General features: G+C 42.0%; 1 protein-coding gene across 8 annotated transcripts in view; it reads left to right on the forward strand.

Annotated features, from left to right (window-relative positions):
- Positions 1-224: 224 nt before the first annotated feature.
- Positions 225-16,047, forward strand: part of GNG7 (G protein subunit gamma 7) — a 127,918-nt gene continuing 112,095 nt past the window's right edge. For 4 of the 8 annotated variants that reach the window (XM_039515574.1, XM_039515572.1, XM_039515573.1 and 1 more), the window contains exon 1: positions 307-438. The gene's annotated coding sequence lies outside the window, so the exon portion shown is untranslated. Of the gene's footprint in view, positions 439-16,047 lie in introns of all 8 variants that reach the window. The other 4 variants (XM_039515575.1, XM_039515580.1, XM_039515579.1 and 1 more) reach the window with 3 other exon arrangements.

The following is a 16,047-nucleotide window of genomic DNA, read 5'->3' on the forward strand; positions in this document are numbered from 1 at the left end:
AATTTAAATAAATTTAAATAAAACCCCAGCAAAAACCCCAGTGCAATTATCACATGCCCCCCGACCACATTGCTTATCAATATTGATGAACTTCATTTGAATGCCCCGCCTTCTTTTGGCTCCTTCTGCTCTGATTGGCTAGTTCCCTTGTCACTCCATGGCCCGCCTACCGGCCCCTCCCCTCTTGCTCCCCGTTACTTGGAGGCCCCGCTAAGACGGTTGCAGCCTAACCCGGCGGCTGTGCTGGGCCCCTCCTTCCTGGTTGGGGTTCTGGACGCTGATTGGCCCTCCCGTGCTGTCAGTCACGCCGTGGACTCGCCCCCGTCCCCGGCTGGGGCTCGGCAGCAGGTTGGGTTGCGCAGCGGAGCTTGGTGTCTGAGGCGGCCGCGGCGGCGGATCCCCTCCTCCGCCCCCTCGGTGCCCCGCGCCCTGCGGAGGGTGAGGAGGGGCCGGGCCCCGGGGCGGGCGGGCGCGCGGGCGGGGTGGGGGTTCTCGCCCAGCCCGGGAAGGGAGCGACGGGAAGTCCCGGCGCAGGCCGCGGCCTGGCGGAGCCCCCGCCCCAGGGACCCCCTCGGGGCCCGGCTTGTGAGGGTGGGGGTATCGGGGGTTGGGGGTTAAGGGGTAACAGGGCAGGTGTGGACACGGGGGGGTAAGAGGGTAACAAGGGGTCCTGGGGTAAAAAGGGGATGGGCACGTAGGGGGGCGAGGGGACATGTGGGAGTCCTGGGGTAACGAGTGGGGGGCCTGAGGGGGTACCTGATAGGGTGTCTGTATCGGGAGAATGGAGGAATAGGGGATGTGAGGATACTGGGGGGATAAAGGGGCTTGTGGTTGGGGAGTGGAGGGTAATGAGGGGCCTGTGGACAGGTGAGTTTGGGGTAATAAGACAATAGGTATGTGGAGTGAGGGAAATAAAGAGGAATGGGGTAATTAATGGTGGACTGTGGGGAGTTGGATAGGACCGTTTTTAGATAACTGGGGAGTGGGTATTTGGGGATATAATATGGCTATCGGGGACAGCTGGAGAGCATGGGGGTCATATGAGTTGTATGTGGGACTGGTAACATGCATATAAATATACATGGTTATAGTGTGTGAGTGTGACATAAATGTCAGGATATTCTAGGAGTAGTGGAGGGTTGGAAGGTAGTAAGTGTGGAGTATTGGGGAGCCGTTAGATGTGGGTGGGGTATATCACTGACAAGGAGTTGATGGCTGGTTGAAGGTAGCTTTCTTGTTCTTTTGGGGAGTATTTTGGAGGGGTGTGAGATGGATTGTAAGTCACAGGCTAGTTTAGGTAGGAGTAATTGTAGTCAAGGTTTTTCATTTTTTTGAGGTGGAGAGGGGCTAGGCAGGTAATGTGGGTGTTGCAGAGAGCAAGGGAGAGGAATTCTTTCTCCATCTCCTTGTTGAATTTCAAGCTGAGGTGGTATAGAATGGGGAAGCCAAATATTGGCAAGTGTTCTGGAGGAGCCGGGGGGGGGGGGTTAGGAAGGGAAGAGTTTGTGGGTGAGGGGGTGTTATGGTTTATTCTGGAGGCAGTGGATTTCCCCTCAAAGTTGTTTCATTAGGCTGTCTTGGAGGGTCTAAACCCTAGTGTTTACTTTTGTACTAGGCCATTGCTAGCAGATGTGATCTTAAAATAGACACAAAGAGGAAAATAACTAATTAGGTTATGTTCTAGTGTTAGATTTATTTTGTTCTTTGTATCTTTTTATATTAGTGATTGTTTTGAATTATTTACATTCCCTGTCAGTACAGCTTTTAAAAAAAAAAATCATGTGGAATTGCACTTGATGGATGGATCTTGGTGAAACTGACAACCTAGACCTATTTGTTTATAGATGTATTTGTCAGAGTACATTTTTTAAATACCTACAACTCTGGTGACTTTACCAGTAGAGGAGTTGACTTCCTCACAGGCCACAGGAAGCAGTAACTTGATATTTAATCTGAGTCCAACTCTGTAAGAGAACTCGAGGTCCTTCAAGTAACCATTCTTGTGTTGGTTTTCTTTTGAAGCATATTAGCTTTCAGAACATCCTTAGCCTTCCAACAGCATGGCAGTGAACTAAGACTCTGATTCTGCAGACTTAAAGCATATTCTTAACTTTATGCACTGTGTGTAGTCCCATTGGCTTCAAGTATGTGGGTATATATTTTTGTAGGATTGGGGCCTAAGTCAGCACAGCTTCATAAAGCAAACAGTCTGATGTCACGGTGTTATCTAGATTACTTCAACTGTATTTATGGCCAGTATGAAATATATTACACAAAATAACACTGGCTAAATATTTAAGTACAGCTTTTTGTGTGTAAGCTTCTCTCATGCCTTTTATAGCTCTAAAACAAACAAGAATAACACTTTTGTTTGTGGTTTTCCAAGTGTTTGTAACATGTTACAACTTCCAAAGGAAGCAGTTTTTAAATGTACTTCACATGTTCCATTTGTAATGTTCCTTATTTCCCGATTAAGGTAGTATTTATACTTTTGTCTTCAAAATATTTTAAAAGCATTAACTAAATGCTCACAACATAGAGGGAGTTTTACAGGTGGGGAAACTGAGGCACACTATTACTTGTTCTAGTCTGAGACAAGCAGAAAGAATGACGCAGTGGTTAGGTGCTAGCTTGGGACTTGGGAGACCCAAGGTCAGTTCCTTACCCTACACAGACTTCCTCTGTGACCTTGGGCAAATCATTTAATCTCTCTGCATCACAGTTGCTCATCTGTAAAATGGAGATAGGGTAATGTTACTATCTCTCAGGGGTACTGAAGATAAATACAGTAAAGATTATGAGGTGCTTAGATACTGTTGTAATGGGGGTCTGGATAAGTTCTAAAGATATGGGAAAATAGTGTCAGAACTGATGAGAATTTGGGGAGTTCTAGCTCCTGGCTCCCAAACTCTAACTACTAGACACTGTTCTCCTCAAACTTGAGCAGACATTCTGGCCTTCAGAAAGTATTAAATGCCATTTTCCCCCCACTGCTGGTGAAAATAGCCCACTACTTTGTACAGTGAAAATCATGTAACTGAATTTGTCACTTTTAGTAATATGGGGAATCATGATTCCTCATACCGAAAGACATCCCCTTAGCACAGTGGCTTGTCCGTTGAGCCTTGGTGCTGGCAAAATGCCTTGGTGCTGGCAAAATGCCTTGGCTTAACTGGTTGTCATTAGAATAGTTTATGCTTTATGCAAGGCTTGAAATAATCACTTGTCCACTTACCAGTAACTAGTGGGAAGTTTTCCCTGACGTGTTTGGGAGGGGGTGGAGAAAAGGAGAATTTAAGCTGCCATTTAAAAAAAAACCTTGTCCTTTCAGTTGTGAAGAAATGGCCTTTGTAGTGCTATTTTACTGACTTTGCAGACCCTGCTGCTGTGTAGAATTGACAACTGATCAGTTTCACTGCTGCTATTCAGAACCCTGGGGGTAGCAATAAAGCTGAAAAACAAGCAAGACAGTTTCGCTGTATTGCTGCTTGGAAAAAGGCAGGCTCTGGGGGAGGATGGCCCAAAAATGGTGGTTGCAAGAATTGCAGAGAAATAGTCCACAACAGATGAGGTATTTTGGGGTTAGCGTAGCTGAGGGGTAGGAAGAGAACTCCTCTTTAAGAGCCATAGGGGGACTTAATTTTATCAGACCCCTGCTAAGAATATAGTGATATGAAAAGTGAACCCCTCACAAGTTTCAAACAGGGTGCTAGGATCCCTAGGATAAGAAGCTATAAACTGCAGATTGCTCCAGTCCATGTTTTGCCTGTGAATGCTAGAGGTTTGCACCAGTGTAACTACAGTGGTGGCTAGCCATGAATGCTTGAAATCCTTTGTCTGGACAAGGTCTGTTTCCCTATCTCTAAAACAGATGAAAGGGTTGAGACTTGACTGGCTACTGTTCGAACAAGTGATTTGAAGTGTAAAGTGTTTAAATTATCATTTGCCTTGTCTAATGTGTTTAGCCACATGCATTTTTTAACTTGGATGGTACCCTGACCTTTTGTTTATCAGAAAGTGTTGAATTTGAAAATTGCTTGTATGACTGGTTTGTAACCCTCCTGATAGGTTAAGAGACCTAACAGGTGGTAAACACTGAGTTGCCAAGGTGATGTGTTATGTTCTCCTCCTCCTTTATGGATCTCTTAGTTTGATGTGCAAAATGTCAGAAGATATTAAAGGGGGGAGGGAATGATGTTTAAGAAAAATGTAAGTAATGTTCCTTCCCACAGTGCTCTGTGGTCTCACCTGGTTAATAAACTAAACCTGTTAGAGAACCACCAGCAAAGCTGAAGAGGGCATAATTTTTAAACATATGTCTTCATGCTGGTATCCTCAGCTTATTTAAAAAAAAATAATTACCCAAACTTTTGCAGCATAGATAAAATTTAAAGGGCCAAATTCTGCCCTTGGATTCATGCATGAAACTTCTTTGACTTCAGTGGGAGTTGCATGTGCATTGCATGTGCATATCTGATGGTAGAACTTGTCCCAAATTACTCTGGGCTAGTCTACAGCGCTGTTGGTTTTCTTGCTATCACATGAGCATTCCATCTTTCTGTTTGCTCCGGTTCAGTTAAATAGGTAGCTGTGGCACTGCAGCAGCTTTGCCTCTGTTTACCCAATGGAGTCTTCAGGACACTTTTTGGTCACGGATGTGGCTTTGATGTGGGGACTTCATTACCCCAGAAGGCTAAGACCAACAAACAAAAAGAGAATCTTTGGGCCTGGTGGGTTCAACTTTCAACCCCCTTCCTCTCAGGTGGTCCTCAGCTACAGTGGCTTGGCTTAATGACTACCAGCCAGTTCCTGGTAACAAATCAAACTGTCTGACCTACCCTTCCTCAGGAAGGCACTGGCAGACTGTAGTCTTCAGGCAGCTCCCGGCTCCACCCAGGCTTCTTTCTGAATGTGAGGACTGCCAGTCTGCTCTCCTTCCCAGTCAGGAAGTTGTGCTCCCTCCTTTTAACTCCTTCTTACATAACTAAGGACCAGCACAGGTGTAGTGGGGCTGGTGGGGGCTCCATGCAGCTCATTAACCTGTTCCTGACCAGTGCGGGGTTTGTATATCTCATCATAGTAGCTTAACAAAATATGCAAGAGTAGACTGATAAACTTGATGTATTTTAAAAAAATGCAACATATACACCAGTTATGCAACTTTCTTTCATGCATGAGTGTTTGGGGTTTCTAGTATTTAAACTTCTCATATTATGGGATAGATTATCATGACAAAGGGGTGTCTTTGTTTAGCCTTATTTTAAATATTACCTGTATTTTGCAACTAGAATCAAAATTATTTTAAGTCGAGAGGAGACTCCAAATGGTCAGGAAAATCAAGAGAAAATCTGCTTAATTTTGAAAATGTTGAATATTCACTACACTGATTTATTTCAGTAAATAGAAATCTTAGAAATGCCTGTTGGCCTTCTTCAATACAAATGTCTTGTGCAGAGTGGAAGCAATTTTTAAAGCGTGTGTGGAGTGTGTTTTTGTGTGTTAACATGGAAACCAGATTTTTTTTTTTCCTGAATTGGGCTACATGTATGTCACGGATCTTAAATATGTGTTTGACTGAAATAGCTCCAATAGCTCATTACTATCTTTGGACTAAACTTGTTCTAAATACTTTCTATGAACAGCTTTTTAAAACTACTGTTTACAAAAAAAAGAGGAAATTCAGGCAAACTGTTAGTGTTGAGACACAAACCAGGAAACTTAGTTAAGGCAGATGCTGTCACATAATTTGCCCTTCCCCCACCCACTCCAGCAGACACAAGTGCCTCTGCCTTATTCTGACCTGTCCTGTTATATATTGTTTTGCAAAATCTTAAGCTTTTCAGACGTGTACTTGGAAATTACTTTTGTTTAAAATATTAAGTGTAAAATCTGAGAACTCTTGAGTCACCTATGTACTGTTCTACTTTGTCATTCCTATAGTAGGAGGAAAAAGGTTGAAAATGGATTTGTGTGTGTACTCTTCGAAAATAACCCACCTCTTTTAGTGTGAATATGACAGTAACTGAACCAGAAGTCTTAGTGCAAGCAGGATTTCCTTCATTTTCGGTCCTGAAGCTAGTGTCATGAATACAGGGCCTATGACAGTTGCAGGATGTTGTTCATCATACTCGATACCTTGCCCAGTCCTGCTCCAGTCGCTGTAGAGACATGACACTCCTCTCCTTTCCATTAGTCCTCCTGGAACAATCAGCATGAGAAACTAGCGTTCTGTTAAAGTTCTTCAAATGGTTTTCATCTTATCCCATTCAGAGGGCTTAAGGTCTATTTTTAAACATATAGAAGAGTTGAGGTTGATGTTTTGTTTTGTTCTCCCCACAAAGCCCGGCAGGATTTTTGTCCATTTCTGCTTGCTTTGCTCTTACAATTTAGTCCTTGGGTGTTTTCTGTTCTTGTCTCCCCCTAGCATGTGTTTTAACCCTTTCCTCTAAAATCAGGCAAATGTTTCTCTTCAGATGTCATTCAGCAATTGCTTTTACAGAAAGTAGTTTTTTTTCTTCCTAGTTTGGTGGGTGATGTGATATGATCCCTGCACTGTGCTGGTGGTGAAATTTCTGTTTTTGCTGGCAACAGAATGATGTTTTTGCTCTGTAGGTCATGACTGTTAGTGGATTACTGAAAAGGAGAGCTGTGAGACTAGCTGTGGTACACCACTTGAACATTTCCAAACACAAATTCTGTTAACTTTAAGATTACTATGTAATTGTTTGTTTTTAAAAAACAGTTCTGAGGGCAAATAGTTACAGAATTTAAATGTAGACATTTATAAAAAATCCTTACTTAAGGTTAATGAATGCAATCACTTCTCTGATAGTATTGTCATTGTTACATTTAGAAGGCAACATTTTGCTTTTGTGGTATCAACCACTCAAGCAGGCAGTATTGCTTGGATGTTTAAGGGCAATTGTCTACTCCATTAAATGGAAAAATTTATTCCATTGAAGAGGCTGATCGGTGGAGGTAGGATCAATCTTTCAAGAGGATCACCGCTCCTTTCCTCCAGCCTCATCACAATAGGAAGTTCATAGTGTATCTAGAACAAAATGTTGGCAAATCATTTTTCCTATGAGTGCACTGAGCCCCGTGGGGGCATTCTACAGAAAGTTTTGTTGGGCTAATACAATCAGACTGATTTAATTGCCAGCTAATCCAGATTAAACATTGTTGTCATTCCAATCATTGAATCATATGTGGAGTTATGCTGTTAATTTTGACCCATAGCTTCCTATTGTTATAAAATATTGGCTTTTAACTCTTGAAACAAAAGGCATGTTTTCAGCAGGCAGTATATATAAAAAAAGAACCATTGTATAGTACCTGTTAGATCTAGGAAATAAAAGTGGAATAAATTTTTTGGCACTGGGGATGTTTTTTGCTTGAGGAGAAGTAAAGCCATGTTGCTTGGAAATGGGGAAACAAGTGTTCTATAAATATTCTTCTTCTTTTTTTATTTAAATAAAGTGGCGGCAAAAAGCAAGTAGGGATCAGAAGAACATGCTGAACCAAAGGAATAATGTTTGAGCAGTTGGAGAGGGCTAGCCTAAAAGGAATAGGAAAGACGATGGAGTCAAGTGTGGATGGAAAGCTGTAGCAAATTGAGACCACAACCGAAAACAAGTCCAATAGTTTGGAATCTCATTTCATTCACATGGTTTTGGGACTCTGTGAATTTGATTTTGTTGAAGTTTCTTATAACTTGCTTAAATTGTTGCTAACAGACAAGGACAGAAGTAGCCCTCGAAATCGTGATGAAATGAGCATAGAAATCATATACTGTAAACTATGCAGACAGAAGCTTCTCTGGCATCCTGTTTAAGGTCAGGTTTATGCTACAAAGATTTATAGGTATAGCTATTGGTCAATGGTGTGAAAAAACCATACCCCCAGCTGACAAAGGTATTTCTGAAAACCCCCCAGTTGTAAAAGCAGCTATGTTGACAGAACTTCTGTTGGCATAACTAATATGTATGGGAAGGTGGTGTTACTGTAATAGCAGAAACTCCTTGTATCAGCATATGCTGTGTCTACACTACCAGCCTCTGCTGATAGCCATGCTGATTAGCTATACTGGCAAAGCCTTTGTAACGTGGACTAGGCCTAAATCTGTCTTGTGTAATGTAGAAGTTATTGGAGGCTGAGTAGGAAGAATGGATGTTGAACATGAAAAAGAAGTGTAGTGAGGGTAAAGAAATCTGTCACTGTGCTGTGAACAGGGTGTGACGATTCAGGATCTGAACTACGGTTAACTTAATTCTAAATTTCTGGATTTAAAATAGTTTAATTACAATAATCTAATGTGTTGGGTTTATATGCTTAAAAATCTTAGTTATATTTTGTCTAGGGCAGTGGTTCTCAAACGTTTGTACTGGTGATCCCTTTTACATAGCAAGCCTCTCAGTGCGACCCGCCTTATAAACTAAAAACACTTTTGTATATTTAACACCATTATAAATGCTGGAGGCAAAGTGAGGTTTAGGGTGGAGGCCGACAGCTCACGACCCTCCATATAATAACTTTGTGACCCCCTGAGGGGTCTTGACCCCCAGTTTGAGAACCTCTGGTCTAGGGTATCTGTGGTAACTCAAGTCTAAATTACTCCCTTTCTTCACAGTTTTTAAAATCTTGATACTGTCTCTTTTTATGATAGGAAAGCCGCTGGCTCTGATTTCAGATAGTTTCTGTCAAACATTAAGTTGGAGCCTGGACAGACCTGGAACACAAAAACGCAACCAAAGGAAAGAAAACCTTAAGTGGCAGTTGGCTTCTAGCTTTTTCCACATTCTTCCAGTTTACAAATCTGTGGCACTGTTTTTAACACTTTGCAAGCGGTTTCTATAACCTGCTATTTTGCAAAGACAGGTGCCTCTCTCTCTCTCTCCATTGCTTAATCTCTAAAACCTGTTAGTCTGGAGCAGTCACAATGCTTTCAGCAGAATGTTTGTATATAGAACACTTCTTTTCGCCCCCATGCCATTAGTTTGGAGGGTCTAGAGTGTCTCATGTATTTCTAAGGACATGTATTGTTGCATTCTTTGCAGGATACTGCCATTTAGTTTGGGAAGTCAGGCAGCTGGCAGGTTCCAAGAATGCACTTTATGGCACTAATTGTGCTGAAACCAGGGCTCTCCACTTAATTGCCATTTATCATAACCAAAATCCACCACATAACTGGATTTTTAACTAAGTCTTGGAGGGTGGGGCTTGGATCTAACCGTACATGAAAATGAACTAATGGTTCTCTGCAGCAAGGGTATGTATTAAAAGCAGATGATATGTTTAAAGAAGTGCACTGTTGCACTGGCTGAAGAAGTACAAAAGGTCCTGTAATTCCTGTATTTTTCCGGGGAAGGCAATTCTGTTGATAGCTGCTGGTGAAATAGTAACTGGACTTATTTATTCTTTTAATTCATGGCAAAGACACGCACAGTGGGTGAGAAGAACCCTTTTTGGTAGATTACTTAATTTTCATGTATATATTAGGTAAGGGTGTGAGCACAGAAATATTTTCTTTGAGTTAAGGAACAAAAAGGAGCATTAAAGCTTTACTTTTGTCAAAGGGAACAGAAAACACCAGTCCAGCCAGAAGGACTGCAGTAAATACCCAAGGGTTTCCTTTCCTTCATGAACACAGTATGTTGTCCCTGATAGACTATACTCCCTCCTGTCTTTTGGAAGGAGACATTCTAGGGTTGATGAACGCAGCCTTTTGTCTGTGTTGCAAACCCTTTCTAAGCAGGGAAGTGGTTAGTCACGTGTATCGTTGCTTTAATGGAAAGCTGTTCCTTTGTCACATATAGGTAAGTACATCATGTAGATGCTTAATTTTATGATTTAGGGTTTTTTGGGGAGGTGGGGGTGTGATTGGGGAGAGGACCTGGGGAATTATTTTTTAAAGTTTGGTTGTTTTTTTTAATCTTTTTTTTTTTAAACCTTTATGGGCTAGATGATAAATGTTGCTGATTGCTTCTCTTCCTCTTACGATGAAACAGGTTTTAATTATGTGTTTACTATGTTTGTTTGGACAAAATTAGGATTCCAGATCTTACTGCAACATAGTGTTTCCTTTCTCTTGACACCCTTGAGGTAGACAGTGTCTTTTGTGTATTCTGGTTTATTTTGCCTTTTACCCCAGAGCTTTCTAAAACTGGCAAGTTTGTATTTTCTTTTTTGTACTATAACAATCTGAAATTAGACATAATTCAGCTTTGAAAGAGCTTCCTTTAGGTACTAAGCAATTTTATATGCTGAGTTTTTTTTTTTCTTTCCTTGACCTTATTAGGTGGTTCTGATTTCTTCTGGACCTCTTTCAGAGTTGGCTGCTCTGACTGAATTTTAACTTTGTTAGTTCAGATTCAAGACCATGTATTTTGACTTTTCTTCTGTTTTTAAATCTAGTAGACAAGACTAGATACTGAGAAAAAAGGGAATTCTGGGGTTTCAGTAAACAAAGTGAAGATCAAACCAAATTCTTTTTCCTTGGATACCCTACATTCAAATTTCCAAGGAAGACCATCCGACTAGACCAGGGGTAGGCAACCTATGGCATGTATGCCGAAGGCGGCACGCAAGCTGACTTTCAATGGCACTCACGCTGCCCTGGTCCTGGCCACCAGTCTGGGGAGTTCTGCATTTTAATTTAATTTTAAATGAAGCTGCTTAAACACTTTAAAAGCCTTGTTTACTTTATAATATATAACTATTGTTGTATATAGACTTATAGAAAGAGACCTTCTAAAAATGTTAAAATGTATTACTGGCATGCAAAATCTTAAATTAGAGTGACTAAATGAAGACTCGGCACACCACTTCTGAAAGGTTGCCGACCCCTGGACTAGAATATAATTTGGCTAGGCAGAATTCATTACACACACAGTGGAGGCTACAGTCTTCCTGAATCTGAAACTATATGCTGAAGAACCCACCTTTCTGGCTAACAGTGTGGTGGAACTTGGATCACGAGCAGCTGTAGGGTGCAGTCTGCAAACCCTTGGGGCCACTATGAGCTGCACATGTACAGAAGCAGCAAATTGCTTTGGAAAACTTCAGCCTTTGTTGTGGTGTCGTAAGTGATTTGGTAGAACCCTTCATCTTCAAGAGCTCATTACAACAGGATTTACAGGTTCTTCTCATTATGGGCCCTAAACAAATCTATGATTGGGAAGAGAAGAGGACCCTTATTTAATTGTGGTATCTGTAGTTGCCAAGAATGAACGTAAATAAGCAACTGTCTTCTGTGCCCAACCAAAAAGATGTGCACTTTGGACTAGGTGCTAATTAGGTATCTAACATCTGTTGTTTTATCACAACATGCTCTGCCTTTCTTTATAGGGATGGACCTAGGTTAAACTTTTCAAAAAGCTCATAAGTCACTTGAGTACTTTTGAAAATTTTACCCCAAACTAACACAAGTGATTCAGATTTCTAATGACCTTGGAGTTACACTAGAGTTATGAACACCAGAGTTACTAACTGACCAGTCAACCCCACACCTCATTTGAAATTGGAAGTATACAATTAGGCAGCAGCAAAGATGAGGGGAGAGAGGGGGAAAAGCACATATAAAATATAGTACTGTGTTAAATGTAAACTACTAAAAAAATTAATGGAAAGGAGCATTTTTCTTCTGCATAGTAAAGTTTCAAAGCTGTACTAAGTCAGTGTTCAGTTATAAACTTTTGAAAGAACAACCATAATGTTTTGTTCAGTGTTACAAACTGAAAATTTCAGTTACGAGCAACCTCCGTTCCTGAGGTGTTCGTAACTCTGAGGTTCGGCTGTACAAGTTCTGGATTTAATCAGAAAATCGTTTGAGAACATTTGATCTCCTCCCCTATCCTCCCTGCACAACTCTCTTTTGAATCATATTGATGCTTCCATAGTCCATTTGGTTAAACATCCTATGCTTATGAATATTTTTGGGTATAGGTCAAGCAGACTGATTAGACCTATGTCTTTTGAAGCACCTGATAGCCAATAGTATTTTCTTACATTTCAGTATGTGAAATAAATGACCATGATTTACGTTAACTGGCAAATAGTTTCATGTGCCTCTCCTGTTCTTTTTGTTTTGGAACTGGCACTCATTTTGGTATTAAACACTTAATACATCTGAATATATTCTACAACTTTGGTACAACTTTGTCAGGTTCCGTTGGAGGGGCCCAGGACTTGGAATAGTAACAATTGTTATAGGCCAGGAATGTGCTATATTGTGGGAGTAGTTTATGCAGTATCAGGGCCATAGTACCAGTAACTTCATTTTTCTAGAATCTCACTGATCTAGAAACATAGGTGTATCAACTAATAAATATCCTAAGAGACTAGTTGCTCTTAGGTTGCATATTGCTGCTATAAGATGCCAAGTTACTCTGCTCCCTAGTCTCTCGTAAAAAGTTGCAGAGGTTTAGCTGTAGCTTGAGAGTAACCACTTCCTACTCTCTTTAGTAAATAACAGCTGGGAGAGATTGTTTGGATAATACTGTATATGCTGTTACTTTGCAGGTGAAATATGATCTCTTTGCAGCTCAAACCATTCCTTGCAGTTCCGTGATTAATAGTATTAAAGGAAGTGCTTATTACCAAACATTCTAATGTTTTCAGATGGAAATGGTGCTAGCAGTAGAAAGATTAAAATATCTCCACAATGACCAGGAAGACACAATCTGAAAAAAATTTGGAGGACCGGAAATTTTGTTAAGCTTACCAAAAAGCCAACAGCTATAGGAAATTCAAAGTTGAAGTTGACACTGGCACAATAGCATGATATGAGGGTGTGGTTTCAGCTGAATCGGTAAGGCTGTGACTGACAAAAGTATTAAAGTTCAGTGCCTTTCTAAATTTTAACCATGTAGATTCTGATTACTACAGTTTCTTAAGAACTTTTGGCTCAAAATATCCATACCAAGTTTTAGTTAGTGTATATAAGTAACTACAGAAACAAAAGCTACAAGATGTATGTGAGACGGCAGAGAATCTCTAGTGGAATTCTGGCTTTTCATGTGAACTTACTGTTTTAGGTAACTTTATGTATTGTGACAAAGTTCCTCCTCTACCTTGGTGGGTCCTGCGCTTATTGGCAGATTTGCTCACCTCAGTGATCTTCCCCACAGTCTGAGTCAACTCCTCCTGTGTCTGAGCAGGAGTTGGGAGGTTTGGGGGGAACCCGGGCCCACTCTCTACTCCGGGTTCCAGCCCAGGGCCCTGTGGATTGCAGCTGTCTATAGTGCCTCCTGTAACAGCTGCATGACAGCTACAACTCCCTGGGCTACTTCCCCATGGCCTCCTCCAAACACCTTCTTTATCCTCACCACAGGACCTTCCTCCTGGTATCTGATAACGCTTGTACTCCTTAGTCCTCCAGCAGCACAGCCTCTCTCTCAGCTCCTTGCACCTCTTGTTCCCAGCTCCTCACATGCACTTCCTCTCTTCTGCCCCCCCCCTCAGTGAGCTCCTTTTTAAACCCAGGTGCCCTGATTAGCCTGCCTTGATTGGCTGCAGGTGTTCTAATCAGCCTGGCTGCCTGAATTGGTTCTAGCAGGTTCCTGATCACTCTAGTGCAGCCCCTGCTCTGGTCACTCAGGGAACAGAAAACTACTCCTCCAGTGAGCAGTATATTTGCCCTCTACCAGACTCCTGTACCCCACTGGCCTGGGTCTGTCACAGTATTTAAGTGTTGCACCACAAGGTCCTCTTAGCTATTGTCCTCTATGTAAATAAGGCCTCAGTGCTGCAAGCTTTTTGCCTGCTCAGACTTGTGGGATTGACAGTGGGTTGGGTTAACTCTGAGGAGCAGGGTGTAAATCAGGGGTGGACAAACTACGGCCCACAAGCCATTTTAATCTGGCTCTTGAGCTCCCGCTAGGGAGCGGAGTCTGGGGCTTGCCCCGCTCTGGCGCTCCAGCCAAGGAGCAGGGTGGGGACCACTCCATGCAGCTCCCGGAAGCAGTGGCCCCCCTACAACTCCAACGCATAGGGGCAGCCAGGGAGCTCCACTCTGCACACTGCCTCTGCCCCAAGTGCTGCCCCCACAGCTCCCTTTGGCCCGGAATCACGGCCAATGGGAGCTGCAGGGGCGGTGCCTGCAGACGGGGCAGAGTGCAGAGCTGCCTGGCCGTGCCTCCGCATAGGAGCTAGAGAAGGGACATGCCGCTGCTTCCAGGAGCCGCTTGAGGTAAGCGCTGCCCGGAGCCTGCATCCCTGAGCCTCCCCTCATGCCCCAATCCCGTGCCACAGCCCTGACCCCCCCCCCCTTCTGCCCTCCAAACCCCTCGGTCTCAGCCCGGAGCACCCTCTTGCACCCCAAGCCCCTCATCCCCCAGCCCTACCCCAGAGCCCGCACCCCCACCTGGAGCCCTGCCCTGCACCCTACCTTCCCGTCCCAGCCCAGAGCCCCCTCCCGCATCCTGAACTCCTCATTTCTGGCCCCACCCTGGAGCCTGCACCCCCAACCAAAGCACTCAACCCCAATTTTGTGAGCATTCATGGCTCACTGTACAATTTCTATTCCCAGATGCGGTCCTCGGGCCAAAAAGTTTGTCCACCCTTGGTCTAAGTTCTTACATATAGAATCATATTCTATCAGGAAATCTGGTAAGTAGCAGTGTGTCTCTAATATATTTGAAAGGAGTTGGAGGGAGTGTTAAACAGCAAAGCAGCAAAATGCAAGTATATTATTAAATGATCCAAATACTACTTGACTTTTTTTTTTAAGATGAACATGAAATCCAGATTAGTCAACTTTTGTGTGTGTTTTGCATTACTTTTAAATGTTGACCCTCTGGTTTCTCTGCCTTCCTCACCCTGCCTTTTTCTGAATTTTAGCCTGATTTACATTTTTACATCCATTATTTTTCAAGCTTGAAAGCATAAGAGCTTGCAGTGGAAGTGTTGGCATAATCATAATTACACTGCTGTTCCAATATAAACCTTTCACTGCATTAGGAAAATAAGGAAACCCTTTATCATTTTCCTACATAATCTGAAGACTGGCCGATGTGTTACATTTGTTGTAGCCAGATATCCCTCCCTTTATTCAGGATAACATTCAGGAGGCATTTACATGCAAATAATGTTTCATGAGAATTTACCTGTTCTCACTATTGTCAAGCATTCAGAAATTGGGAGACTGGCTTAAATCATGAGATTTTAAATATAACACATTTTAGCTTTGTTTTATTTTCCGTCTATATTTTGAGCCCTTATGGCTTACGTTTTCAGTTATTTTCTGTGCAGCCTTGTGAGCTAAGATACAATTTCTTTAATGAAAGCAGATATTTATATTTTCATGTAATCTCCTAACTCCATGAGCTGGGCCTTTAAGAAAAAGCAGAGTATTTTGAGGGGCTGGCAACACTGTGATGCTTATTCCTCCTCTGTAATGTCAGATCACTGTCCGTGACATTCTATTGTAGGTGATTGTTGTGGAAATGACTGACAAGGAGGAAAAACCTAGGAGCAGGTGACCTTCTTACAAACAAAACATTGTCTTAAATGTCCCTAATGTCTCCAAATCTTGTGATTTGTAACAGAAGAAATACGTACCATAAAGAATGATGGAAGAAAAATACAGAATATGTAGCATTACCAGATTTGTTTCTAACTACTCTTTTCAGGGTTTTCTGTGAGCTGTCAGTGTATTTTCTTAACAGATAACTTTGCCAGAAAAACCTTATTTATAAATAGAAGAAAACTGCTTGTGAATTTATGGCCCATCTCTTGTCCTTGCCACCAGTATCCACCAATTAAGCTTCATGTTCATAAAAAGATGTTTATTTGCAAAATTAGATTTACCAAGATCCATTGCTAAGCTGCTTTATAAATATTAGTTTACTTTGTCTGTAATCTGACATTGTAAACAGATCTAATTTAAGGAAGGAAAAGCTTTCAAATGCTAGAGAAGTCCCAGGTTTTTTGCCAGTGGCAGCTATTGCTCCTAATTTTTATGGGGATTATGAACTTAATTCCAGTTTTATTTGCCAGTTTGTGATTACTGTAATGTTGTTCTAGTGAGATGGCCAGAGTTGAATAAGA

Source organism: Mauremys reevesii, linkage group 26 (assembly GCF_016161935.1).
Source record: "Mauremys reevesii isolate NIE-2019 linkage group 26, ASM1616193v1, whole genome shotgun sequence".
NCBI classification, from domain to species: domain Eukaryota; kingdom Metazoa; phylum Chordata; order Testudines; family Geoemydidae; genus Mauremys; species Mauremys reevesii.